General features: G+C 36.1%; 1 long non-coding RNA gene across 2 annotated transcripts; it reads right to left on the bottom strand.

Annotated features, from left to right (window-relative positions):
* Nucleotides 1-70: 70 nt before the first annotated feature.
* Nucleotides 71-27,903, bottom strand: LOC116567919. 2 transcript variants are annotated; one of them, XR_004276426.1, is made up of 5 exons: nt 26,577-27,903; nt 24,139-24,247; nt 11,670-11,860; nt 2,668-2,774; nt 71-153 (listed from the first exon to the last, which is right to left on the bottom strand). It is a non-coding gene; the product is annotated as an uncharacterized LOC116567919 (long non-coding RNA). The 2 variants fall into 2 exon arrangements; XR_004276425.1 differs by lacking the exon at nt 71-153 and adding an exon at nt 500-585.
* Nucleotides 27,904-27,928: the final 25 nt, after the last annotated feature.

Genomic DNA, 27,928 nt, shown 5'->3' with positions numbered 1-27,928 from the left:
TAAAATTGGAGGCACGGAAAACTGTTAGTGAGGTATAGGAAAAAAGATTTATTTTCTTTCCTTTCATCTTTGTTCTTTCACCCCCTCCCTCAATATAGGAAATGTACTCCAGATGTGGGAGATCCTCTGAAATAGCCATGTCATAGTTTTGTCCTTTTTATTAAAAAAAAAAAAAAAAAAAGACAAACCATGGTTATGTTTCATTTGCTTCTTGGTAGGTACACAGAGATATCTATATCCTTTTCCCAAAGATAGAGTACCTTTAAAATGGGTAAAATAATGAGGGTTGCTGGGGGGAGGTGTATGGAGAGGGTAGTTGGGTTATGGACATTGGGGAGGGTATGTGCTATGGTGAGTGCTATGAAATGTGTAGGCCTGACGATTCACACATCTGTGCCCCTGGGGCAAATAACACATTATATGTTAATTAAAATAATAAAAAATTTTAAAAATAGTAAAATGGGTAAAATATAACATCAACACTTTTCTCGTTCAAAACTCTCTTTTTGACAATTGCTAGAAATCACAGGTTGGTCAGTGGGTTGGTATCTCTCAGAAGATTCTGAGTAAGCTTCCTTCAGTGTCCTGAAAGAAGTAAGATGTTATAACTTAATGTTAAAATTAAATCTATCTCAAATATGGGAAGAGAACTAAGTTTGTCTATCACCAACATCTACAATTTCTAGTCAAAGATGAATAGTTTAATGGTCAAAAATCTTCCCCCTTGTAAAAGTGCACAGAATCAGTGACCAGTCTTTGGCTATGGGCAGAGGAGAGGCCTCATAGGTGCCCTGGCTACGTAGTCACACAGCTCTGAGTTTGGTTTAATGCTCTCCTGTAAACATTGTGAAATTCTTAATAATTTATGAACAAGGTTAAACTTGCATTTTCATTTTGTACTGGGCCCTGCAAATTATGTAGACAGCTGGTTGTGGGTTGTGATAGGAACTCATTTGCATCAGCTTGGGTTCTTAAATGCTTAGGAACCAAGATAATTCTAGCATCAGCAAAGGCCTAGAGTGGAAGTGGTGTCTTCAATAACTGAATATTAATGCTATTGTTTTAGAAAGGGAATAAGAAGACAAGGACTTCTGCCCATTCTCTGTCTCTTGTTTCCTGAATTACATTCTCATTGAAATTAAAATCATCAAAATGAAGTCTGGCTTGTCATTGTAGCCCATTTGGAAACAATCTTTTCCTTGTTGGTCAGCTTTTCTTTTGGTGTGTTTCTTATGATTTCTCTGAATATAAGTAAAATTTCAGAAGGGGAGTCCACCTGATCCTTTTCAGCCTTGGCACTGTGCATATGTACCGTTTAGGAGTTTGGGCTCTAGAAGCAGAATGTCTTGGTTTAAACTTCTGTTGGGAATATTTTTTAAACACATGACTTTGGGTATGTTTCCCACATAATCTCTCCCTGAGCTTTCTCATTAATAAAATCAGGAATAACAGGAAACTCTAGAATAGATATCACTTCTTGGATTGAGGATTTAATGATACAAAGCTTGCCAACATCTCACAAGTTCTAGGCACATATTTAGTTATTACATTTAACACTTTTTGTTCCACCATGAAGTTCAGTTTTAATGTGAATCATTTATGTATGAGCTGTCACACTGATAATTATTTTGCTAATCAGCACTTTAATTTGTTTTACAGCAAGTGGTATGTGTGTTATACTCCATTTCCTTTTTCACCTCTATTTGAAGTGTTTTAAATAAATGACATTTCATAATAATTATTTTATAGGGACAAATCTTTCCCTAGTAGTTTCCCTTTTTTCAAGGTTCTACATTTTTCTTTGGCTTTTTCAAATAAAACATGTAAAATGAAGCTAAAATATGAAAAAGTGTGCTTAATATTTTTGATATTCATAGCTTGAAACTAAATATAGTACCAGCTTCCATATATTAAATCAATCTACTAGTTACTTCTATGAATCATAAAAATACCATTTTCATGAATTTTACTTTAGATCACAAAGAACTGATAATATTTTCCTTGCAAAATGAGATTTACATCCACTTTTCGGAGTAAATGAATATGGAAAATAGTGCAGGAGAGTGTGGTTGGCAGAGATTCACGGAGAGAAGCTATCCATTTTTTCTCAGGGCCCCAACAGGGGAAATGTTAACAAGAAGCTATAAGGTAGCAGAGAAATCCTAATGAAGTTCATTTCCCACCAGTCAAAGAGATGAACATTTTAGAAGGCACAGCAATCGATCAGTAGGCTTATTAAATATTAACACATCTTTCTCACTTTCTTCATCAGAGTTTTTGCAAAGTAACTAAGAATGTGACTGCGTCAAAGACTTGAACTCTGTCAAGGAGCAGGACAGGCATCAGCAGTCCTGGTTGATATTTTAGTATAATATACGATGCTTCCTTTCAGAAATACTAGCAATGTGGCTGGCACGGTACTCTGAAGAGTATCTTCCCCACCCCAGGTTTCCTGCACCCAAGCACGTGCACACCAGCACTCCCCACCAGCACATGCCTTCATCAAAGCATCAGTCACAGTGAAGAAGCAGCACTGGCCACAGGAGATGTATATCATTAACTGGGATCCTCCCAATTCGGTGTTGGTGATAGTTGCTTTCAAGCTTCTCTTTGGACACCTGTCAGTAACACCCTTCTGACTGAAACTGTAAAGTTACCCCAACTTACCTTCTGGACCTCTTAGGCAAGCAAAACACACAGTCTGGACAACAGCTTTCTGATGCTTTTCATCGTAGTGTCTTCGTTGATTTTCAAAGGTTTTGGGGCATCATCACCTATTATGATAATTTTGTTGTCAGAGGGTAATATTTAACTGAATAAATTTTTTTAAAGATTTTATTTATTTATTTGACAGAGATCACAAGTAAGCAGAGAGGCAGGCAGAGTGAGACAGAAGCAGGCTCTCCACTGAGCAGAGAGACTGATGCAGGGCTCCATCCCAGAACCCTGAGATCATGACCTGAGGCTGTAACCCTCTGAGCGACCCAGGTGCCCCTAAATTTCTTCAAATAGAGCAATAGATTTCTATGGGAGGCTAGAATACTTTCTTAAATGCTCAGATAAAATTCTACTTTAGTGTCCTTAAATTCTCTTAGCTGAACAATAATTTGACATTATTTTCAATGATTCTGTACATTGCATCATTAGATCACTGTAAGAAGTATAATTGGACACATGTTTAAATAAATATGTCATAAAGTATTTTGGACTGTAAAAGTATAATTATTTAGAAAACATTGTTTGGTGCTGATGACTGAGCTTTCAAAATGGTGTTTTAGGGATGTGTATTCCTATTAAAATGCTTTTTGTCACTCCCTACTTCTCAAAGGTCAAGTCCAGACTTCTGGGGAGGGTGTCACCATCTGGATCCTTTCTTCTCCTTTATATTGATCCCCCCCACACACCTCGTGTCAATTAAGCAGATGTACTTAACAAACTGAATTTATTTTGTCATTTTTCATCTCTCTTATTTGGCTTATCTTACTTACTTGCTTATACTTCCCTTTCTTTTTTATGAAAGAAAGCTCTGCCCACTCTCATGCTGCACTACTGGGAGCCTGCTATCTATAAGGCATGATGGTCAGTGATTTTATATGGATTCACCAAATGAAGCTCTGAAACAAGGTTTATTTCATTTTTTAAAAAAGATTTTATTTGTTTATTTGAGATAGTGAGAGTGAGCACAAGCAGCGGGTAGGGGCAGAGGCAGAGAGAGAAGCAGACTCCCCACAGAGTAGGGAGCCCTGATGCAAAGCTCTATCCCAAGACCCCTAGTTCATGACCTGAGGCAAGGTAGATGCTTAACCAACAGAGCCACCCAGGTGCCCCAAAAAAGGGTTTACTTTGAAAATTAAGAAACTAGGGGTGCCTGAAATTTAGAACCTAAGTTAAGATTTTTTTTATTATTTTACAGTTGCCTTCAGGCCACTTTAAAGTCCATCTCCTCTATAAACCCTTCTCTACTAAACCTCAAGTCATTTCCAAACTCTGAAAGAAAATTGTCTGTGTAATTAACTGGCAACTATGATCATGCAACAGTTTCTCATTCTATGACTGCCTCCTTCTCTATATGTATATTTCCTAAATTCAAGAGTTCTGTGTTTTTTTAACCTACATAGTATTGTGTGGGGCAAATTTTTTTTTAATCTAAATAAGGACAAAACAGTAAATGACATTTTTTCAATTATAAAAAATTTCATCACTTATTTAAGTCCTCTTCTCTTAACATACATAATATAGGAAGAATTTTGTTTTTATGTGAGGATATACAGGTACTCATATATATATGACTCTACCTGAGGGACAAAAAGAGGGGGTTACTTGATATTGAACCTCTGAGTATATATAACCATTAAATCCAGCTGACAGCATTAATTTGGTTGTGCAGAGTCGTCAGTGTATACACAGGAACCATTGAAGGACTGGTCAAGAGTGTGAGAGTGATGGGGCACCTGGATGGCTCAGTAGGTTAAAGCCTCTGCCTTTGGCTTGGGTCATGATCCCAGCATCCTGGGATCGAGCGCTGCATTGGGCTCTTTGCTCAGCAGGGAGCCTGCTTCCCCCTCTCCCTCTGCCTGCCTGTCTGCCTATTTGTGATCTCTGTCTGTCAAATAAATAAATAAAATCTTAAAAAAAAAAAAAAGAGTGTGAGTGTGAGCTGGGGGAGTACATTGCCCTTGAGAGAATGATTATGGTTCCCCCAGATCCCCTTGGTCCAGATAGTGGGATATATATATATATATATATATATATATATATATATATATAGCAGATTGCCAGCAAGAGGCAAAAATGAAGTGAATTGCTACTCATCTGTTCAAAGTATTCTTTGTCAGTGGAAACTAGACCTCAGCTCAGCCCTCAGGGAAACAGTGAAGGTGAGAGATATCCTGATGAGTCTACAGAGCAAGGAGTATACTCAGACTCCAGCCCCAGATTTAGCTCAGCATTTTTATCCTGCCCATGTAACTTCAGACAAAGAGAAATCTAAAAACTAGATGAATAACATGCAAAACTAAGCCAATCTCAAAAGTGTCATTTCACGAGGGGATTATAATTTCACATTAGTTCCTCTTTTTCCCTCTAAAAAACAAGTGTGCTTAAAATTTCCCATTGTGATATTCCTTGTTTGTTTTTGTAATGGACCCTTAATAGAAACAAATGAAATATCCAAGAATGTATTTCTAGTAGCAACTTTGAAAACTGGAAGGATTTAATACAGTGAATGTTTCCGCAATGAATGAATGATTGAATGTAACTAGCTTCAAAATTAGCTGTAGAAATTCTGTATTTAATCCCTTGGGGGTCATGATAAATTTTACAGGTCTTTTAAAATGAATCCAATTCAATTCAGAAATCGGTACCTTCCTATTTGAAGCTATAGTAACGAGCGATTCTATAAATGGATGTTGGTGCCAAAGGAACCCCATCAACTTTAGGAATATTCAGATGATCTAAGTGAAAATCCTGTAGCTAATGAAAGGGATGGCTTCAAAAAAATGAGCTACAGAAGGCAGGCAAATGTGACAAGACAGCTAGTGTTAATAGTCACACAGAAGTGTTTGAGGAATAATAATTTAGAGACATTAACATTGGCATTTATGTGGTTATGGGCTGGCCCTCTGCTCAGGCCTAGACCTATATCTTGGTTAGGATAAATGCCAGGTAAACTAGTTCTACTTATTTTAGAGATTCATTTAAAATATTTAAGTCTGGATTCCATCTGCAATTGGTATTAAACACATTTAATGCTGTCTGAGATCCATATGGTGAAAGCAAATCATCAGTTAAAAGCAAATCATCAGAAGTAACTGGGAAGATGGTAGGTTTTGAGAAAGGATGAAATCATAACTATGGCAGTTGTGATGTTGGGAGAGGTAAACAAGATGTGAGAAGAAAGACACAGGATAGAGTTCCAGATCCAGCTGCCACTAATTGGGTGCCATTGGAAACTGTACCTTTTCTGATTTTGAGTTCATTTATTAAATTAGGATAAAAATGACAACAGTTAACTCAGATTCTTTTTGATGTGAGGAACTCATAGATAGTATCTATGAAAGTTCTTTGTAGTGGTTAAAGTGCATGAACATATTTGTTATATGTTCTACATACTTTATCATGAGAGACTGACCTTGAAGTAGATTAATGAATATCTTCTTTCCTTGTATATGACCTGCTTCTTTTTATTAGATGACAAAAAATGAAAATTATTTTGTAAGCTGACAGCATTTGGAGAGACACTCTGTGCTAAAAGTGCCAATAGTTTGTTTTATTTTGTTTTGTAATTTTTTATGTTTCATGTCAAACAACCCCTCCCGTTTTTCCACCTGTGAAACAGAGAGCTCAATTACAAATATTTTCAGTCGAGGCAACACATTATATGAAAAGCATATGAAGTGATGGATGGCAGATTCATTTCTGAGATCAGGTCTGATAGGAATGGGTTAAAGAGTAAAACAAAACAAAACTTCAATATCTGAGACATAGGGTGGGTTGGGAGAGAAGCAGTATAAAAAGAGCTTGAATGAAAGCTCTGGAAAAATATGTAGCCACTTTAAGTAGAGTTCACCCTGTGGTCAAACATTGTTACAAACTCTTTGACAGATCAAAGGGAAAGTCTAGTTTCCTCAGCATAAAGGGGTTTAAAGAGTTGAAGAAACAAAAATGGAACCTCAAAACACTTTAGTCAAGGCAGGAAACATGTGAACTAAATGACTGAGAAAGTCTTCCAGGGTTGGAAAGTTTAAAGAAGCCACTTTCGAGTCTAGATGAGCAAAGGACAACACAGAAACTGAAGAGTAAACATACCACAGTTAAGAGGGAAACTTTTACCACTGAGTGATGCTGGTGTCAAGAGTATGTTTAAGATTACCTTAGAGATCAAGGGTGGAAATTCTGTCTGGGCTAGTGGAGTCAGGAGAAAATCTCAGTGTGTGAGGGGAGAGATCAAAGTTAAAATCTCAAAGCTTCCCCAGAAAACCACAGCCAAACTAGTAGAGATATGTTTCCAATGTACCCTGATGGTGTGTTTCCAGAGGCAACGCTATACGTTGAGGGTATTATGTAGATATTCATTAAGGAAAAAAAACACTCTCCTGAATGGAACAAAAGTGGAACAAAAGTGTGTGACCTAGATAGCTTCAGCATTTACCACAGATAAAGATGCATTTTCTATACTCTGATCCAATTCGTAAGTACAATAGAATAACTTCACTTGTGATTAAACCTAAGCAAACTGGATTTTAGACTTAAGATGCAAAGAATGATTTTGAGTATGTTTCCACTAAGTATGTAGCAATGACTATGCATATGGATATAGAGATCGTATGTTCAACCATTTAATACTAAATGCACAGAAATATGAAGTTGTTCTTACACTGTGGAATTTATTTATTTATTTTTTTTAAAAAGTATTTTATTTATTTATTTGAGAGAGAGACAGTGAGAGAGAATATGAGCAAGGAGAAGGTCAGAGAGAGAAGCAGACTCCCCATGGAGCTAGGAGCCCCATGTGGGACTTAATCCCGGGACTCCAGGATCATAACCTGAGCTGAAAGCAGTCGCTTAACCAACTGAGCCACCCAGGCACCCACACTGTGGAATTTACAATCTGACTTCCTTTTCTCATGAATAAGCACATTTCTAATTTATTTTATGGAGATATTTTTTTTGAGCACTTCTTGTTTTGTTTTGTTCGTTTTTAATTTTTCTTTTTTTTTCTTTTTTTTTTTTTTTCCACTGATGTTCTTTCTTATTTTTTTTTTTTTTTTTTTAATTTTTTTTTATTTATTTTTTTTTACAGCATAACAGTATTCATTATTTTTGCACCACACCCCGTGCTCCATGCAATCCGTGCCCTCTATAATACCCACCACCTGGTACCCCAACCTCCCACCCCCCGTCCCTTCAAAACCCTCAGATTGTTTTTCAGAGTCCATAGTCTCTCATGGTTCACCTCCCTTCCAATTTCCCCCAACTCCCTTCTCTACTCTAAGTCCCCATGTCCTCCATGCTATTTGTTATGCTCCACAAATAAGTGAAACCATATGATAGTTGACTCTCTCTGCTTGACTTATTTCACTCAGCATAATCTCTTCCAGTCCCGTCCATGTTGCTACAAAAGTTGGGTATTCATCCTTTCTGATGGAGGCATAATACTCTATCCCCAGGGGTACAGGTCTGTGAATCACCAGGTTTACACACTTCACAGCACTCACCAAAGCACATACCCTCCCCAATGTCCATAATCCCACCCCCTTCTCCCAAACCCCCTCCCCCCAGCAACCCTCAGTTTGTTTTGTGAGATTAAAAGTCACTTATGGTTTGTCTCCCTCCCAATCCCATCTTGTTTCATTGATTCTTCTCCTACCCACTTAAGCCCCCATGTTGCATCACCACTTCCTCATATCAGGGAGATCATATGATAGTCTTTCTCTGCTTGACTTACTTCGTTAAGCATGATACGCTCTAGTTCCATCCATGTTGTCGCAAATGGCAAGATTTCATTTCTTTTGATGGCTGCATAGTATTCCATTGTGTATATATATTTTTCAATCTCACCTCTTCCACAATGGCGAACACTCCTACACAGAAAAACCAAACACTAATATTTGAGTCCTTTGTGGACATTGTAGGACTGCTTAATATTCTAACACTAATATTAAAAATAGCATTAGTAAGTTTATAATTATTAGTAATAATATTTTACAGGGAATCAGGAAAGTGGTGCATAAAATCGCTCTAAGTTATATTAATTAATTACCTCATCGATGTGAAAATCCTGCCACATATGAAAGCACCAAGGATGCTAGTAAAAACTTGACACAGTGCTTAATATTCTAGTCCTGATGCACTTTTGTCATCACTGAGGTCATGTTTGATATGATTTGTAATATATATATGGAACATGTGATTATTTATTCAAATAAAATGATACATTCCCAGTATAATGCACTTTTTTCTGGCCCCAGCATTGTTTTCTGGGTATTTTTTCTCTCTCATGATCTTTGGAGTTTTCAACTGACTTGATCTCGGCTATTCTTGCTCTGTTGACAACCCTCTACTACTGGGAAAACTACCCGGAAACATCTCTTCTTTTTGGCCTTTTGCCTACAATGAACTCCTGAAATCTGACAGATCTCAGGTTGTTCCTGCTAATTAATCCTGACTGGTGTTCCTCTTCCTCTACAGATCTTTTAAGTGTTGGTATTCCTTTAAGTTCACTTTGTTTGTTTACTCCATACATCCTTTTTGTTTACATTCTTCCTGGGACATCCTAGCCTTAGGCCCTAGGCAGTTTATACCAATTGTAAACTGTTGGCTTCTAAAACTCTGTATCCCAACCCTAGCCATTCTCTTAAGATCAAAAATTATAGTTTCAGCTAGCTATAAGAGCCCTCTATCTGGTGACTAGATTCAATATGTCAAGACACAAATCAATAAATTGAGCAAAATTTGATAACTTCTTTACGTTTCTGACATTTTTCTTAAGAGCTACTACCATTCATTGTGCATGACAAGCTAAGCCCCCCCAAACAAAAAACAAATAAACAAAAAACCCAAAACACCATCCAACAAACCAAGCAAAATCAACAAAAAACATTTAATGCTAAACTTCCATTCCCTTCACCACTCTTTTCAAACTTCTAAATGGTTACCAGAACTTGCTGGTTCCAGCTCACAAATATTTCTAGAATTTAGCTCCTTCTGTCTAATTACACATTACGTCCCTTAGGCAGATCTCTCATCTGCTTTAAATGTCTCCCCCAGGCCATCACCAGGTGGCCTCCTACCTAATTTTACACAAGTGTTTTTCTAGATCATAATTAAGGTTATCTTCCTAAACTCATAGGTTGTGCCCATAAGATAGGGTTCAGAGGCTAATGCATATCAAGCAAAATCCAGCTTTTCCCAGGACTCTATATCCTCCACTTCCCCATAAACAGTAGCCTGCATACCCACTGACCTTCTTACACTCCCTTTCTTATCATTCTCATTCACTGCCATATGCTTTTACATGATGTTCTATTAGTCTTGAATGCCCTTTCTGTTTCCCAGCTGGTAAACTACTGCTTACCCTTTAAGTTGACTTTGTGAGGTCATATCTAACTCCCAAAGAGAGTTCGTGGTTTCTTTTCCATATGCCTATATAACTATTCCTTTCTCCCTTGAAGCATTTTACTCACAATGTATCATCATTCCTTCATTCCTTCGCAATCATCTCTGCTTATCTGAAAGTCAGCTTTGCACCCTCTGTGGCCAAGCACTGAACTGTTTCTCAGAAGTTGCTGATATTCGAATCCTAGTTTTCCGACCATATTCCCAGACACATTCCCATTAAAATGGGCAGCCACCCACCCCTGTTCAAGATTCCCTTTTCCTTTTTGGCTGTACTGTTAGTAACCCTGCATTTTTATTCTCTGGCTGTGATTGCTCCTTCATCAAAACAAAGTTGACTTCCAATTCATCAGAATTGTGCTCAGTGACTTCATTACAATGACAATATTTTGGAAAAGGCAAGGATGTCACAATGACTTAAATCATTCTTCTTATGCAGGTACCAGAATATAACTTACACCATGCATTTGTGGTTACAGTGTATGTGTATAGGTATTTTATGCATTTTATTTATCCATACGAAGGGTCATTTTGACTAGTTTGCTGAGGCACATGCACTTTCTCACTGCCACCCCCCATCCCTGCATCATGATATATGGCTGAATGATCTTATTTAGTAACTGGATAATGTTGCTATTGTTAGCTATTGGAGAAGGAGGACATGGGAATGAATGGTAGGAGTGAAAATGAAGGCAGAGAACATCATGGTGTTTATGTTTTATCTGGCCTCTTTACCTCAGTTTGAGCCACATTGGATAGATAACAGAATGAGGTGTGTGTTGTTAGTTTTGCCTGTTTGTAAAGAGTGGATTCAAATGTACTTTTTTTATTTTTCAGGTATGAATTCAATTATACCCATAGAATGTTAAATAGATATGAAATTCTGAAAATCTTTAAGTAAAATTTACTTATATCTTATCATTACTAAAAAGATTTCAGTTGGAGTAGGTTTTAGCCATATATGCCCACATGTATAGAATGAATACATATATTATATAAATATATAATGTATAATGTACAATACATAGTATAATATTATACATTATATATATATGCTTAGATATATATATTCCTTTGGGATTTATAAATATGTATGTATATTTATAATTTAAACCAAATTAAAATTCAGATATATGTGTTTTATGTTTAGAAAGGTATGTGATTTTTTAAAGATTATTTATTTATTTGAAAGAGAGCAAGAGAGAGTGAGAACGAGAGCACACAGAAGGAGAGGGAGAGGGACAAGCAGGCTCCCTGTGGAGCAGAGTCCAATGTGGGGTTCCTGTGGTTTGATCTCAGGAACCAGAGACCATGACCTGAGCCTAAGGCAGATGCTTAACTGACTGAGCCACACAGGCACCCCTAAAACATGGTGTTTGAATCAAATGTATGAGGAGTATAAGTGATTTCTTTAAATCCTCAGTTGTAATTTCTTCATCTCTAAAATGAAAGGGTGGTAACATACATGTAAATATCTAGTTTTAAAATTCTCTTTCTCGTTAACAAAACTCTCAACAGTTGCTAAGACAATGGGAGGAAACAAGCAAACGTACCTTTGTCCGTTAGAAACCTCTGTGACATTTGAGAAGTCCAGGGAGGATTGCATGTCTTGCTAAATTTTCGATTACAAGAAGTGCAAATGCTTTTAGATTTGTTTTGGCATGACATACAATACATTTCTTTTACCAACTTGGATGACCCACTGAAGTCTAGACTCAAATTCTTCAACATTCATATTCACTGCCTGAGGAAAAATGCATGGGTAGAACAGGGAATGAGAATATGGCATTTAATTATTAAATCAGTACATGTGCTTGACTTGCAGAAGCCAGGTACAATTTAAATCTGGTTAAAGGAAGCCAATCATCCATTTTCTGAATCTCTGAAAGCATGTAACCTTGCCTTTTGGATTTGAAGGCTTTTGAAAGCTACAACAGTTTAGCGTATAACTAATTAACTAACCAGAAATGAAAACATTCATTTGCGTTGGGCACACTCTTTGACCTTTTTCTTTTGAACTTTTCAAAAGTATTGCAGTATGACAGACATTTTCTTTTTCTGTAGTTACATAGTGGTCTTACAGGTTTTACACCAACTCCTGCAGGATCGGAGAAGAAAGTTAGTGGTTTCTCTTATTCTTCAATGTGCAAAGCACATGTACTTGATTCTTCTTTATTTCACCTTAAAAATCTGATAATTTTATGATGAGCTGTTTTGTTTTTTGTTTTTATTTTTGTTTATTTTCTTTTTGGCCACCAGTAACAGTGGTTAATAGTTAAAGATATTATTTTATGTTAAAAGTAAAATTATGTCAGGCATGATGCTGTGTATTATGCCTCCATAGTCTCATTTAATATTCAAAAAACCCTAAGAAGTATGTGTTATTATGGTAAATTTTTTTTTTGCAGGTGTGGAGAAATTATAAAAATAATTATCCAAGGTCTAATATACTGTAAAAAGTTGGACGTTAATGTTCACACACCATTATTCATTGTAGCCAAAACTTTGATTGACCTCAGAGGTCACTCTCAGAATCAACAAACACAGGGTTTACTGGGCATTCATGAATCCATAGTTTGGTCTTTTCTAATGTGTGGGGGAATGGAAACAGAAACTGATTTTCAATTGAAGCTGGTGAAGATGGAAGAAGTACTCTTAGCACCATATTTAAAGTCAGTTCAAGAGAACTATTCTCTTAGCAAATTTTCCAGAAGACTTTTTTTTTCTTTAAATGCCAGAATCATTCTTTACATGTGTCTAACCGAATGTTCTTACTGTCCATGGTTTCATCAGTGAGGGGCATGCAAGCAAACGGCAGCTGTGCTCAAAACTTACACTATATGTATGGGGTTCTTCCAAACCTCCATAAAAGGACAATGAAAACAGAGCAAAAGTGTATTTCTTTGGAATTTTGACAAGAGTTCACTCCTTATTTCCTCAAGAGGCTAAACTGCATTGACTTCTCAGGTATGATAGTGGCATTATTGCTTCATGTTCATGTAATTTTTTATCTCCCTTTGGGTTGACCAGATACTATTCTGTGATACGGGCAAATTTTATCTCCAACCATAGGTTTGCTCTGGAATGAAGAATGAATACATCGTTAAGGGGGTATCTTTCTCTTTAAGACAAATGAATGTAGAGATTTGGACTTAATGCAATACAGACAATAAAATGCACTTACATTCTGAGTGGCTTTCTCAAAGGATTCCCAGGAGCTTTGCAAAAATTAAAAATTCTTAACAGCAACATCAAACATCAGTTACTTTGGTTTGGATTTTAAAACAGAAATTGATTTAACATTTTAGATCTCCAGTGGGGATTGCTTCTGCATTCATGAAAGCTGCTGTTAGAGGTAGATATGCCATATGACCAACAGCTGCTGATCTAGGCAAAGACTTTTATAGTTTCCAGGAAATCACAAAGATGCTTCCCTAACAACTCTAGCCATTGACCAAGCCAATCTGTGAGAGCTGAAGATGGGAATTTAAATACATGGTTATTAGCACAAAGGACAGTTTACACAAGTGTTCTGGGACTGTCCTTATCTATCCTTGTTTTTGTTATTGCTACTATTTCTCAGAGGCACAAATGCCCAGAATGTCTTGAAGATGATGTGAAAAACAATGAAACAATATACCTATTGTAAAATCAACCTTGAGCTTATAATTTCAAGTATCACACCTGTCCTAATCATCTCCTTGATATGGAACAAGAAACAAAGAATATTGCAGAGGTCAGTTCCAGTATTCCCAATTTAACAAAAATAACTACACTTGACAGCTTGAGTCGCTTTTGTGAACACTACAGTTTTTTTCTTAGAAAGGCATAGAAAACAGAAGATGCTCTGTGTCTATATTTCTTTGTAAAAATAACTTAACAGGAAGTAAGAAAGAAGACATTTAAGAAATCAGAATAGAAAAAGATAGAATTAAAAAAACAAACAAACAAACAATAAATACCAAATAGCTTGTTAGTCACATTTTAGTGTAATCAATCTCTCAAGTTATTAGAATAAGAAGAGCAAAATTATATAAATGCGGAGGATCTTAGGTATTGGAATTGAGGGTATTGTTATATAATTAAATGATATCTATAAACATCAATGTCTTTAATTCCAGTATTCACACACACACGTGCATGCACATACATACATGGGAGAGGAAGAAAGAAAACAGCAGAAACTTTTAATGTGTGGTGTAGAAGGTGTTATTTTATTTAGATCTAATAATTCATATAGTAACTAATTGGGTTGTAATTGCCTGAGAAGAGTGACCTCAGTGATTCACAGCATAAAGTCCAAGATAAGATAGAAAAAGTAGATGATTAGCCAACTCTTGTTGAATAAAGTGGGAATAATAATTGCTGCTTAAATCCGTGAAAATTGGTTATCTTTACTTTAAAATAAAAATGTATTGGGATAAAATATTATTTTCAGCAAATGGTACTGGGACAACTGTATATTGACATGCAAAAGAATTAAATTATATTCTTACCTCACACTATATACAAAAAATAACTCAAAATATATCAAAGACTTATATGTAAGAGCTAAAAGTATGAAACTCTTAAAATAAAACATAGCTATAATTCTTTATTGACCTCGACTTCAGCAATGAATTCCTAGGGACAACACCAAAAGGACAAGTAAGACAAGAAAAATATAGGTAAATTGGACTTTGTCAGAATTAAAATGGTCTATCCTTCAAAAGACACAGTCAAGAAAGTGAAAAAGAAATCTACAGAGTGGGAGAAAAATTTTGTAAATATAGTATCTGATAAGGAATCTAGAATATACAAAGAAGAATTGCAACTCAATAATAAAAAACATATATTTTAAAGTAGAAAGCATCTGAATAGACATTCTCCAAAGAAAGTGTGCAAATGTGCAATAAAAATACAGAAAGTTGCCTGTCATTAGTCTAAGGAAAATTCAAATCTCAACCACAATCAGATACTAATTTACAATCATTAGGATGGTGAAAATAAAAAAAGACAAATAATAGCAAGTGTTATCAAAGATTTGGAGAAGTTCTAGTACTCATATACTCCTGGTGGGAATGTCAAAAGGTGCAGCTGTTTTGCAAAACAGTCTGTAATTTCCTCATAAGATTAAACATAGAGTTATCATATATCTCTATAATTCCACTCCTACATATATAGACATGAGGATGGAAACGTTCACACAAAAACTTGGGCATGAATGTTCTAGCGTCAGTGTACATAATAACAAAAAAAAAATGTGGTAGAAACCAAAATGTCCAACAACTGATGAATAGAGTTATACAAAGTGTTCTCTCCACTCAAAGGAGTATTATTTGGAAATTAAAAGGAGTAAAATATTGACATATGTGGCCACATGAATGAATGTTGTTTTTTAAAATATTTTATTGATTTATTTGAGGGAGAGGAAGAGAGAGCACAGAGGGAGAGGAAGAAGCAGACTCCTTGCTGAACAGGGAGCCCAATGCAGTATATATACTTCCCAGGACACTGAGATCATACCTGAGCCGAGGGCAGATGCTTAACCTACTGAGCCACCTAAGCACCCCAACATGAATGAACCTTAGAAACTTCATGGTAGGTGAAGACAGCCATCACCAAAGACTGTATGTTATATGGTTCTATTTACAAGAAGTGCCCAGAATATGTAACTCTACAGACACAGAAAGTAAATTGCTATTTGCCTAAAACTGAAGAGGACAAAGTGACTGCTAGCAGGCATGGGAGATTCTGTAAGAGTGATTAAAATATTCTAAATTGAGTATGGTGATGGTTGCACAACTCTGAATATACTAAAAGCCATTGGATTATACACTTTACATATACAGTATGTGAATTATATCTCAAGTATACTGTTATAAAATAGACCAGTATAAATAAGTGTTGCAGACATTTCACACCAATGGTTTGGATAGTCTCTTTGGTATGAGGAAAGCAAAATCAGATACAAAGTATGACAAGATTATTCAAAAGGTATTGTTCTAGAAATAGAAATATCATTAGTACTGAATTGTTCCAGGAAAGCTTTGGATAGTTATCAAAAAGAAACATACTCTAACATGTTAATCAGTTCTTTCTTATTAGGCAGGTTTATAATTTTAAAAAACAAAAACAAGAAAAACAAACAAAAAGAAAACAGTTATACTGACATTAATCAACCTTAGCCAGTGTTTTACAAATTTCTCATTAACCATCAACAGGGCTGCCCAAATTGTTCAGAAGACTCAAAAATATTCATTGCCACCCACAGAAAAATAATTTAAATGGCATGATCTCCTGACTGTATTATAAGAATCATATCATAGGAGTCATATTAACATGCAATATGCAGTATTCTGGAAAACGTGATGGAATTCAGGGGTCAAAGAGCATAACCATAACCAGTTACAAGAGCACACCCATAAAACAGATATGATGATATAAATTGGATGAAGCTTTAGGGAATATACAAGCATTAATTAGAAAAGTTAGTTATATAGTATCACCCCCAGCCCCCCCACCCCGAAAAAAAAACCGTCTAGCTGCTACTGGCAAACCATAAAATACAATGAAGAAACATATTTTCCACCATACTTCTATGCATGAAAGACAATAACACTATTCCATCTGTGGTAAGTTATGTCATATTGCAGTGTCGTCGTTATTCTGGATTTGGAGAGGGCTCCCTCAGCAGCTGCGTCGGCAACCTGCCCCACAACACATTCTCCTGAGGTAAAAGTACATGAGAATTCAACTAACATTCTCTCTCGTGTACAGCTATGTACCTAAAAAGAAACAACACATTGGAAAGTCCCATTTCTATGGAGATGTTCATAGATACTAAAGGACCATGAGAATCACAAGGTATATTTACATAACTGTAAAGCACAATATGTAATAAGTTATGATATATTGATTGCGTCTGACAACTCTGGACACTAATAGTTTTCAAAGCATACCCACCTCCCTTATTAGAGTCTCTTCCAACATAGAGAGCAAAGCGGAGCATTTTGCAAACAAAACAAGGAAGGCTTTGACAGGTGAAATTATGCTTCTGATGCTAAAGAAGGCATGCACATGTATGGGGAAGGAGGCCGGGGGAATACAAAGTCATAGGAGGGAAATGGAAAGGTGTGGCATGTTCCTACAGCTTGAATTCTGCATCAAAACAAGTAGGAGTACATATAGAAACTTGTTCAGTTCAAAGTGTGTGTGTGTGTGTGTGTTGCCTATATCATAATATATATTCCATTATGTAATGAAAGAACAAAGTATATACACCTGCCAGCTTCAATTGTACATTTATCCAGCTCCATCACTAACGTCCCAGTCCAAGGCACCATCTGTCATCCCTTCTGACCAGAACGTCCTGGAGTCTTGCCTGCACTCACCGTGCCTCCCCTCTCAGGCTCTCCCATACAGCAGAGTCATTCCTCCAGCTTGTGAGTCATATCTCTGTACCCATATCTCTGTACAAATCATCCTATGTCTTCCTGTCTCAGAATCCAATCCAAAGTTCATCAAATGCCCTAAAGATGTATATGATCAGAGTTCCGGATCACGTCATGATCTCAGTTCCTGTTACTCTGGCTGTCATTCAGTCATCTCCAGCTATGCTAGCACTGGTCTCTTCTGTGTTCCTCCAATACAACAAGAATACTCCACTGCAGGACCTTTATAATGACAATTCTTTCTACCAAGAGTTTTCTCCCTTCTCCTATCCACCTGGGGTTTCTCTCTCACTCATCTCAAACGCTTTCCTGAGCACCTACCTAAATCCTAGACAAGCAAAAACAACTCTCTGCTCTTTCCCTACTGTTTTTTTTTTTAAAGATTTTATTGATTTATTTATTTTAGAGGGAGATGGAGTGAGAGCACTAGCACACGAGTGGGAGGAGGGACAGAGGGACAAGTAGAGAGCATCCTAAACCAGCTCAACACCAAGCATGGAGCCCAACATGGGGCTCCATCTCAGGACCCTGAGATCATGATCTGAGCTGAAATTGAGAGTTAGATGCCCAACTGACTGAGCCACCCAGGCACTCCTACTATATCTTTCTTTATATTACCCATAACCATCTGAAATAATGCATAGTGTATCTGGTTGGTAGCAATCTCTACTCCTAGAATATAAGCTATATGCAAGGAAGGCCTTGATCTGTTTTGTTCTCTGCTTCATCCCGAACACTTACTTTGCTTCAACTAAAGAAGACACTGAGTATTTTTTATTGAGATGTAATTGACATATAACATTATATTGGTTTCAGGTGTACAACAAAATAATTCAATATTTGTTAATATTATGAAATGATCACCATAATAAGTCACTATGCATGGTTACAGTTTATTTTCTTATGATGAGAACTTTTATGATCTACTCTTGGCAACATTAAAATATACGAAACAGGATTCCCTGTTAGTCACCACACTGTGTATCATTTTTTGTGCTCTCTTTATGTCGTGACTAAAAGTTTGTACCTCTTACCACCTTCTCCCATTTCCTTCACCCCTCAACCCCAACCTTTGGCCAGGACTGATCTCTCTGTTTTCTGTGTCCATGAGTTCTTTTTGTTTTTTTTTTAAGATTTTAATTAACTAATTAATTCATTTATTTAGAGAGCACGCATGGGGGGAGAGGGGGAATCTCAAGTAGATTCCCTGCTGTGTGTGGAGCCTAAGGCGGGATTTGATCTCATGACCCTGAAATCATGACCTGACCAGAAATCATCGGACACTTAACAGACTGATCCACCCAGGTGGCCCTCTTTTTTTTTTTTTTTTTTTCCAGTAGAGTCCATATACAAATGAGACCATACAGGATTTGTCTTTCTCTGGGTATTTGTCTTTCTCTGACTTATTTTGCTTAGCATAATGTCTTCAAGGTTCAACCATGTCATAGCAAATGACAAATTTCCCTTCTTTTTAATAGCTAATAATATTCCATCATACATATATATGTATACATACATATATATGATTTTTTCATATGTATGCATATATGAATAAAATATATATGGAATATATTTTTATATATTCATATTATATTCATATATAAAATATATATGAAAAATATATATGAAAAAATATATATGAATAAAAAATAAAGAAGATGACAACAGGAGTTACATCATGTGTTTGCTTACTTTCTCTCAAATAAATGAATAAAATCTATGTTTTAAAAAGTTAGCTCTAGTATTTACATTTTGTGATACAATTAAGGGCAATTTAACTTGAATCAGGAAATCTTAACATCCTAGAACAAAATCTAAAAGTCAGAAGACTATTTAGAGGCTTTCAAAGCTGAAGTGTCTTCTGTATAAGCAGTGTCTGACAGCTTTTATATTGGGAGGTCTGTGTTCTGTCACTTAGAGCCTCCTGATTCATACTCCACATATACTTGTAGCAAGCCTGTCTTTCCCTCACTCCTTCCTTCCTTCTTTTCTCTCTCTTTCTTTTCTTCTCTCCCGTGTCTTTCTTTTCTTCTTTGCTCCCTCTTCCCTCTTTTCTTCCCTCCTTCCTTCCTTCCTTCCTTATATTCCCAGTTTTCAGCATATTAGAAAGAAAACTGAAAGTGAGAAGAAGACAGCTGAATTAAGTCCAACATAAAAGTGACATGAAAGCTGATGACCTGATAGTGAGAAAATTGAAGAAAATCTTGAGAAACTAGCATAAATACCATAAGACACAGTTGCCATGAATCATTGATGCAGTGATACATACATACTTTCCTTGCAGAGAGGGAGCCAACAGTTAAAATGTGTTACTTAGTGTTGGAACTTAAATGAGAACTCTCAATAATTGACAAATTTCTTTACGAAATGCTACACTTTTTCTTGCAAATATGATGATTGACATGCCATAGTTTCATGGGCACATGTTACTGTATACAATCTAAAAATGAATGAAATCCTCCAATGAAAATATCTCAAATGAATCAAATATTTTATTATATAGTGATAAAATGTATAGCACCACACTATAATTCTTTAATGCATTATTTTATTGCTTTTATTTTCATGTTTACTGGGTAATTCTTTAAAATAATGGCCCAGTTAAGGTAATTAATGTTGAATTGCAGTGGAAATCCAATTGAATTACTTGTGACATTCACATTAATACTAAATGAGTTCACTGTGATTAATGCTGTTAAATAGATACCAGAGGAATTAATATTGATTAGGCAATTATTTTAAAGTGTTACTGTTTATTGCAATTTATACTGACTTTTTTATTTTTTTTAAGTAAACCTTTCTTTATTGGCAGCTGTGTAATCACCCAGGGGGCCCAAATTGGGAGCACAAAGTTTTGTTCTGTTTTCTTGCATTTAAAATGACAAAACATGAAACCTCCTTTTATGTTACCCTCCTTGGTCGTGGCTCCCAGCATCCTGAGGCTTTCATTTTTGAACCTCTGCTTAAAAGTTGTCCCAGATTCAGTGTGCCTCTACCTCCTGTGTGGTTGTAATATTGCCCTTATCCTTAGAACCTCTCTCAAGTTCTATTACCTACATGATACCTTCTCTACTCAACTAAACTTAACATCTGAGCAATAGTTTAGAGAGGCAGAGCACTAAGACATCATTTGAGATCTAAGATATGATAACCTAATCACCACTCACATTTTCATATGTACTTATAAAATATATCATAGAAATATTTTCACCAATAGGAGTATTTACATTGCATGGTTAGGTTAAGTGGTCTATAATTAGGACAGCTACCTTGCTCCCTTCTGTATCATTCAAGGTTCTCCAGAGAAACAAAATCAATTATATAATAGATATATAGAGAGAGACAGAAAGAGAAAAGGGGTGGGGGAGGAGAGAAATATGGAAAAAGAGACAGGGAGAGAGAGAATAAGAGTTATTATGTATTTTATGGAATTGATTCTTGTGATTGTGGAGACTGAGAAGTCCCAAATTTGTGGGCAGGCTGGTAGGCAGGAGTTAATGTTGCAGTCTTAAGTTAGAATTTCTTCTCCTCCAGGGAACCTCCTTTTTTGTTCTTAAGAACTTCGACTGATTGGATGAGGCCCACCCACATTACCAAGGATAATTTTCTTTTCTTAAAGTTAGCTGATTGCATATCCTAACCAAATCTGCATTAAACCGTCACAGCAAAATGTAGATTAGTGTTTTATTGAATGACTGGGTACTATAGCCTAGCCAAGTTCACGTGTGTAATTAACATTGTAATTTTAAAAGCCTCTCTTTTTTTCTTTCTTTTTAAAATTACTTGATTTCTCCCTTCCTTTCTTTTTGTTTTCTTTATTTTCTGTATTATAATTAATGATTTTTTGGAATATTTTTTAGTTTTTTTTTTTTAATTTTTCTAAGTCTTGATCATGGCATCTTTGCTTTTGTCCACTGGGATATTTTTTACCATCACAGATACAGTTATATGTCTGTCTTTCTTAACACCATCCTTTCTTCCTATGTTCAGAAATGATATTTCATATTTCTGCTGTAAGTAATCATATCAGTCATTATAATCATTAGAAATAAAAGATAGGGGCGCCTGGGTGGCTCAGTGGGTTAAAGCCGCTGCCTTCGGCTCAGGTCATGATTCCAGGGTCCTGGGATCGAGCCCCGCATCGGGCTCTCTGCTCAGCGGGAGCCTGCTTCCTCCTTTCTCTCTGCCTGCCTCTCTGCCTACTTGTGATCTGTCTGTCAAGCAAATAAATAAAATCTTAAAAAAAAAAAAAATTCAAAAAAAAAAAAGAAAAGAAATAAAAAAGAAACTGTCCTTCAACTTCTTTATGTCTTTAACATTATGAGAACTACTGATGATAATGAAGGATAGGCACAATGATCAAGTGATGAACCATTTGTATTAGAAACAAAACATATTTTGATATATGAACATAAAAATAGTTTTTGATGCCTAAGATAATTAATACCAAAAATTAATTGCATTTCTTTAAATCATATTTGGGCCTCAGACATTTTCTAATAAAAGCCTGTGAGCAGAGCACTTTCCTTATTAAACTATATTCTCAGGTCATGCTTCATATACAGATTGATTTGCATTTTTTATTGATTCACTTTTTCTCCAGGCTTTAATAGTTTTGCTGAAATTAAGCATGTTTCCCAACTACAGGGAGTTGCTCCGAAAATTTTTGATATACTCTAATAGTTCTCAAAGGAAAAAAATCCAACCACTCATACAAATGCTCTCTGTTTATGTCCATGTAAAATTCCTCAATTTAACTTCAAGAAATGCTTAATGTATTTCCATAGGTACATAGTTTATTGCATTTTTCTAGCCAGGAGTATATTTAAACTGAGAGTAGTTTGTCTTGTTGTCACAACAGAAAACTGTTATTTCCCTTGTCTTTGCATGATCGTGATGCAGTGAAGAAAAAGATTAGAAAAAAGAGCGCTATAAGTGGCAAAACCCAAAAGGGAATGCCTCCTGGCCTCACACAATAATAGAAATACCCACAGTAAAAGACCATTCAAAGATTACACTCAGTTTCCAGCTAATCAAAATAACCAGCAATGGAAAGTGGAGACATTTGTAATACATCTCCAGGATTTGGATTATGTCATAAGAAGTGTTTATAAAACATATAAAATCAATATCAGTCCGGTCCACAAGAGAAAAATATTTACAACTTTAAAAAAAAGAATCAACTGAAGAACATTGAAGCAAGTCTGCTCCCTTTGAAAGTAGGATTCTTATCTCCAAAGCATAACTGCTTTTGCTACAAATCTTATAATATCTTCCACGGCACATGTGCAATAACTGATCTTAAAAGATACATAGTATTATGTGGCTGAGTATCTCTGGGAAAAATCCAGCTCTTAAAGTTAAAATGTAGTTTGAGGCTTATCAGGTGATATTTATGGCATATCTTGTTAGAGGAGAATTATCATTGCTTCCATTAGTGATTAGTGCACCAGAAGCTAAACCTTTAATGCCTTCAAGAATTCATTCTGTTACCATTAGCTTATTATTATTTCATTCCTTTCTTTTAGTATTATCAGTACAGTGACTGCTTTCATTTCATCAAGTTAATGCACTAGCTGCTATTGCTAAATTTTCCCCCATTATTGCTTAGATTAGAATTTTTCCTAAAACAGCTCGGTGAGTGAGTGGAAAAGAAAGTTTCTCTTCATTCACCTGCTATTCTTTTCTTAAAAATAAGTGAATGAGGATTTGCACCTTGTGTTTATTTCCTGAATAAGTAGGCAAAGCCATGCTTTGCCAGTACCACATAAATAATATGATACATATAATATTGCTGATGCTGCCTTTATCGCCTTCAGCAGATCCATTTTTTGGATGGGGCTGCAGATCCTTGTGCCACTCCTGTGTAGAAGTTGTCTCTGCCATTATGTACAGTTCTGTAATACTTCCCTCACATTGGGGCATCTAGGTGGCTCAGTAGGTTGAGCGTCTGCCTTTGGCTCAGGTCGTGATCCCAGGGTCCTGGGATGGAGTCCCACATTGGGCTCCCTGTTCAGCGAAGAGCCTGCTTCTCTCTTTCTCCCTCTGTTGCTCTCCATGCTTGTGCTCTCTCTGTCAAATGAATAAATAAAACCTTAAAAAAAAAATTCCCCCACATGTACAGTGAGATTGTATTCTTCCGACAAAATTGACTTTCAATCTCACTTGGAAAGACTTTGTTCTGGAGTATTTGATATTGCTATCAGTGACTTTCAGTCTTTAAACTTCATATTATTAGAGTTAAATAGTCAGACTGTGCCCAGGGTGTTAAGTGCCATCATCCTCAAAACAACCATTGCATGAAATTTGTGATGTTGTGAATTCAGCTTGTAGGAGGATATTATTACTGGTATTTCTAGCCCATTATCCCTTTGGATAGGTGTAAAAAATGGATTTTGTACACTTAGTTGTGTTTCTTATAGAGTTCATGTGATGATAGTTTTAAAATATTTTCCACTTTCTAAAAATTTACAGTTATTGACATGGATTACATACATTCCTATATATTAGGTCGAGTCAGTTCTCATGAGCATAGTTTATGAGGCCTATCATTATCAGGCCCCTGTCTCTACATGATCTCTGCTCTTACCTTCATTCTGTATCCGTTACTCTGCTGTTGGTTAGCCATGTGGAAGAGAGCAATTCCAGAAGTTCCAGGTCTCAGGGCTTTCTGGTCTCTGTGTAGATCCTTCTTCCTGCTGTTAAATTAGTTCAACAAGGAAGACTGTAAGCACCCCAAGGTTAAGATACTGAAACTGGGGACAGCCAATCGCAAACAGCCAGCTAAGCTTTCTCAAATAAGGCAAGGGCTTACATTATAGTCAATCAAATAATTTCCTTGCTTGGCTTCCATATCTTCTCTCTAATAGTCTTGCCACTAGCTCCTGTTCTTGGAGCTCTACTAACCAATTCCAGTTTGACACTGCCTGATTTGAATTGAATTTTACTCAAATAAACTCTTAAAAAACTGAATATGCTTCAGCTTATCTTTTAAGACTAGCTATCACATTTGTTTTCCTCTTTCTTTGGCTGGTTAATTCCTTTTCATTCTAGGAATAAGCACAGAAATGACTACCTCAGAAGAATGTTCTTTGTCCTTCCAAGGCTGGATTAATTGTATTACCTTGATTTTCTCAGAGTACTTTGTATTCATCCAAGTTAGGGCACTTATCTCCTGAAACTGGAACTTCCTATTGTTGAGTGTCTTTATATAGTTCATTCTCTACACTTAGCACCTAGCATATGACCTAGCATTGGAGGTAGGAAATCATTATTGACTGATTGAATGGTCTCTTTATTTTTTTTTTGTAGTGAAATATATGCTATACACATGAGTAGATAATAGTCTTTCTGTTCTGTATTTATGACAAAGGAAAATAAAGTCTTATTCTCATTTCCATCTAGCCCCTTTATTATTTTTTTAATTTTTAAAAGATTTTATTAATTTATTTGACAGAGAGAGACCGTGAGAGAGGGAACACAAGCAGGGGGAGTGGGAGAGGGAGAAGCAGGCTTCCCGCATAGCAGAGAGCCTGATGCAGGGCTTGATCCCAGAAACCAGCGATCATGACCTGAGCGAAAGGCAGATGTTTAACGACTGAGCCACCCAGGCGCCCCAGCCCCTTTATTTTGAAGTACTATCTGAAAGTGTTTTGGAGCCATGACTATGGGAGGTCTCACTTTAGACTATGCTGACAACGGATTAAAAAAATGCGTTTAATGAAATGTGTTCAGAAACACATAGCAATATTTTTGGAAAGGTTTTTCTTCTCATCTTTTATCCAATTAATGAAGCATTTGTATCCACGAGTCCCCCTGCTGTTAAGTGGTTAGCTTTCTCTTTTAGCTTTAATTAAGTATCTTGAGTTAAAGGAGACCTTTTTTTTATTTGTTTTTAATCCCAAACAAGTGAACAATATCCATATCCCCTTGAGGTATTTTCTCAAGATTTCCAACTATATATAAACAAAAAAAAAGGTAGTAGAAGCCTCATCCCACTCTCTCATGTTCACAGATTTGACCTCTTGGAATAGTCTTTGGGATATTGATTTGGTCACAATCCTTCCAGACTACCTCATGATAAAAGTAGACGGGTTTTACCTCAAAATATTTGTTGCAGAAAATGAAACCACTCCTCACCTTGAATTTAGCTAAAATGCCATTAGCAGAAGTGACTCTGTAGACAAGGCGCCTCTAATTTGATGGAAAGCAACCTACAAAGAGTTTTATAAACTATTTCTGAAACTTCCCTTGTATTGCTGTTACCTATGTTTTCCCTTCTTTATAAACATGGAGCTTCTATAGTTCTTTCTTTCAAGAAAAAATCAAAACAAAAATTAAAATACTGTGTCATTGTTCTATTGTTTGCAAACTTTATGATCCTTTTTTGGAACTGAGACAACTCTTGCTTAATGGATAGTGTCAAGTATTAAAATGAACAACATATTCTATTTATTCCGCATCTTAACACTCTTCAGATAGAATGAAAATCTTAAACATTGCATTTTTTAGAAGATTTGATTTATTTATTTGACAGTGAGAGAGAAAGAGCACAAGCAGGGGGAGCAGCAGAGGGAGAGGGAGAAACAGGCTCCCTGCTGAACAGAGAACCCGATTCCAGGACCCTGGATCATGACCTGAGCTGAAGACAGATGATGCTTAACCTAGTGAGCCACCCAGATGCCCCTTGAACATTTCACTTTAAGATCACTAACAATATTATGTGGTATTGAAATAGCAAATTATTTTCTAGGTTTTTGTTTTTTTTTTTAAGAAATATAGCTTTAAGTGAGATCATAATCCAGTTTTAATTATAAATTTCCCTTGGATGTACCCAATACATATTCAAATCATATAAAATTATACAACAAAATGTTTAAGACAAATTTGGCTATAACTTTAGATGAAAATAAATGAAAACTACCCAGATGTGGCTTCTAAATAGTCCATGTGTTCTCTGTTCTAGCAGTGCCAATATCACTTGGGAATTTATAATAACATATTGCTTAAATGAAATACTTCACTTACCTAAAATTCATTATTCTACACTGAGTTGCATTTTTGGATCATTTGTAACTGATCTCTTTGAGAAGCTGTTGTATATGTTGATAATATGTGCACCTCAGATACCATTTTTATAATGTTCTCTTCCTTTCTCTGCCAATTATCTTGAAATATTGGTTTATGCTTGCTTTCTAGATTTCCTTAGTACTCTGTTCTCATTATTGGATCCAATTTTGTGGGTTTTCTTCTTCATCATTTTGAACGTCTCTGGATATTTGAATGCATAGATCATCCATCTCCGTGAACTTCTCCCTTGATTCAATAACACTACTCTTAAAACAAAACACTCCTCTTTCATGAATTTCTTACTCTGCTCATTGACATCTCTGTTCATGTTTTCCTGAATCATCGGGATTCCCAGAGGTTTTCTTTCACCATGTTCTGCACACTTTTCCCTTTCCATGGCTCCAGTTTCTTTCTACGACAGATGTATCTTCTATTGATGTCACTTTTTCAGTCTTGTTTTCCTTATGAGTTTTACAAATGAATTGCAAATGCTTGTTTGTAATCTCCATGTAAATCAGCATGTTCTTATTATCCCTCTCTTCCCTCTTTGTACCAAAAGACCTCTATCATCTTCCCCAAGATAATTACAAAACTATTTTCCCAGCCTCCTAGTTTAGAAACTTCCAAGTTGTTTCTTTCTGTTTTCACTTGCACAACCAACAGTAAGTGTGGTCAAATTGTCTTTGATGGTTATCCCCGTTTTTGTTCCCATTTACTCTGCCATATTTCCATCTTTTTTTCATTGAACTATCGCAGGAGACTTGTCTACAGGCTACACATGGATCCACTCCTCAGCACATCATCCAATCTGCCACCAGCTACCCTTCCAAAATGCTAGTCTGGTCATATCATCCGACTAGCCCTCCAAAATTATTCCCTAGTTCCATATTAGCTACACCTCCCTCCAATGTACACACTGTAAAACAAGGGCTGATTAAACCTGGCTCCAATCTTCTGTTTCTTATTTCTCTTCTTATTACTTTAGTCATATCAAACTTCCTGAATTCCCTACATTTGCTTTTCTTTTGTTCATTGGCATTTCTTGAATCTGGAATGTAGTTCTCTTCCTCATTGTTTATCAATACCTCCTTGAACTAATCTCTCATACAAACTTCTATGCCTCAGTTTTTCAAGAAGCTTTCCTCAAATCATATTCTCTCTTCTCCAGTCAATTCTAAAGTCAGATTAGGCTTTCCTTCCTCTGGATGGACAAAGAATGTTGCTTCAGCCCCCTTTTTAAGATTTCATTTCATCTGGAGTTAGCCGTTTACATGGCTGTTGCCAGAACTAGATATTAACAACATTCATGT

This window comes from Mustela erminea, chromosome 10, assembly GCF_009829155.1.
Source record: "Mustela erminea isolate mMusErm1 chromosome 10, mMusErm1.Pri, whole genome shotgun sequence".
NCBI lineage: Eukaryota > Metazoa > Chordata > Mammalia > Carnivora > Mustelidae > Mustela > Mustela erminea.
Note: the sequence above shows the minus strand (reverse complement) of the source record. Positions and strands in the feature narration are given on the sequence as shown.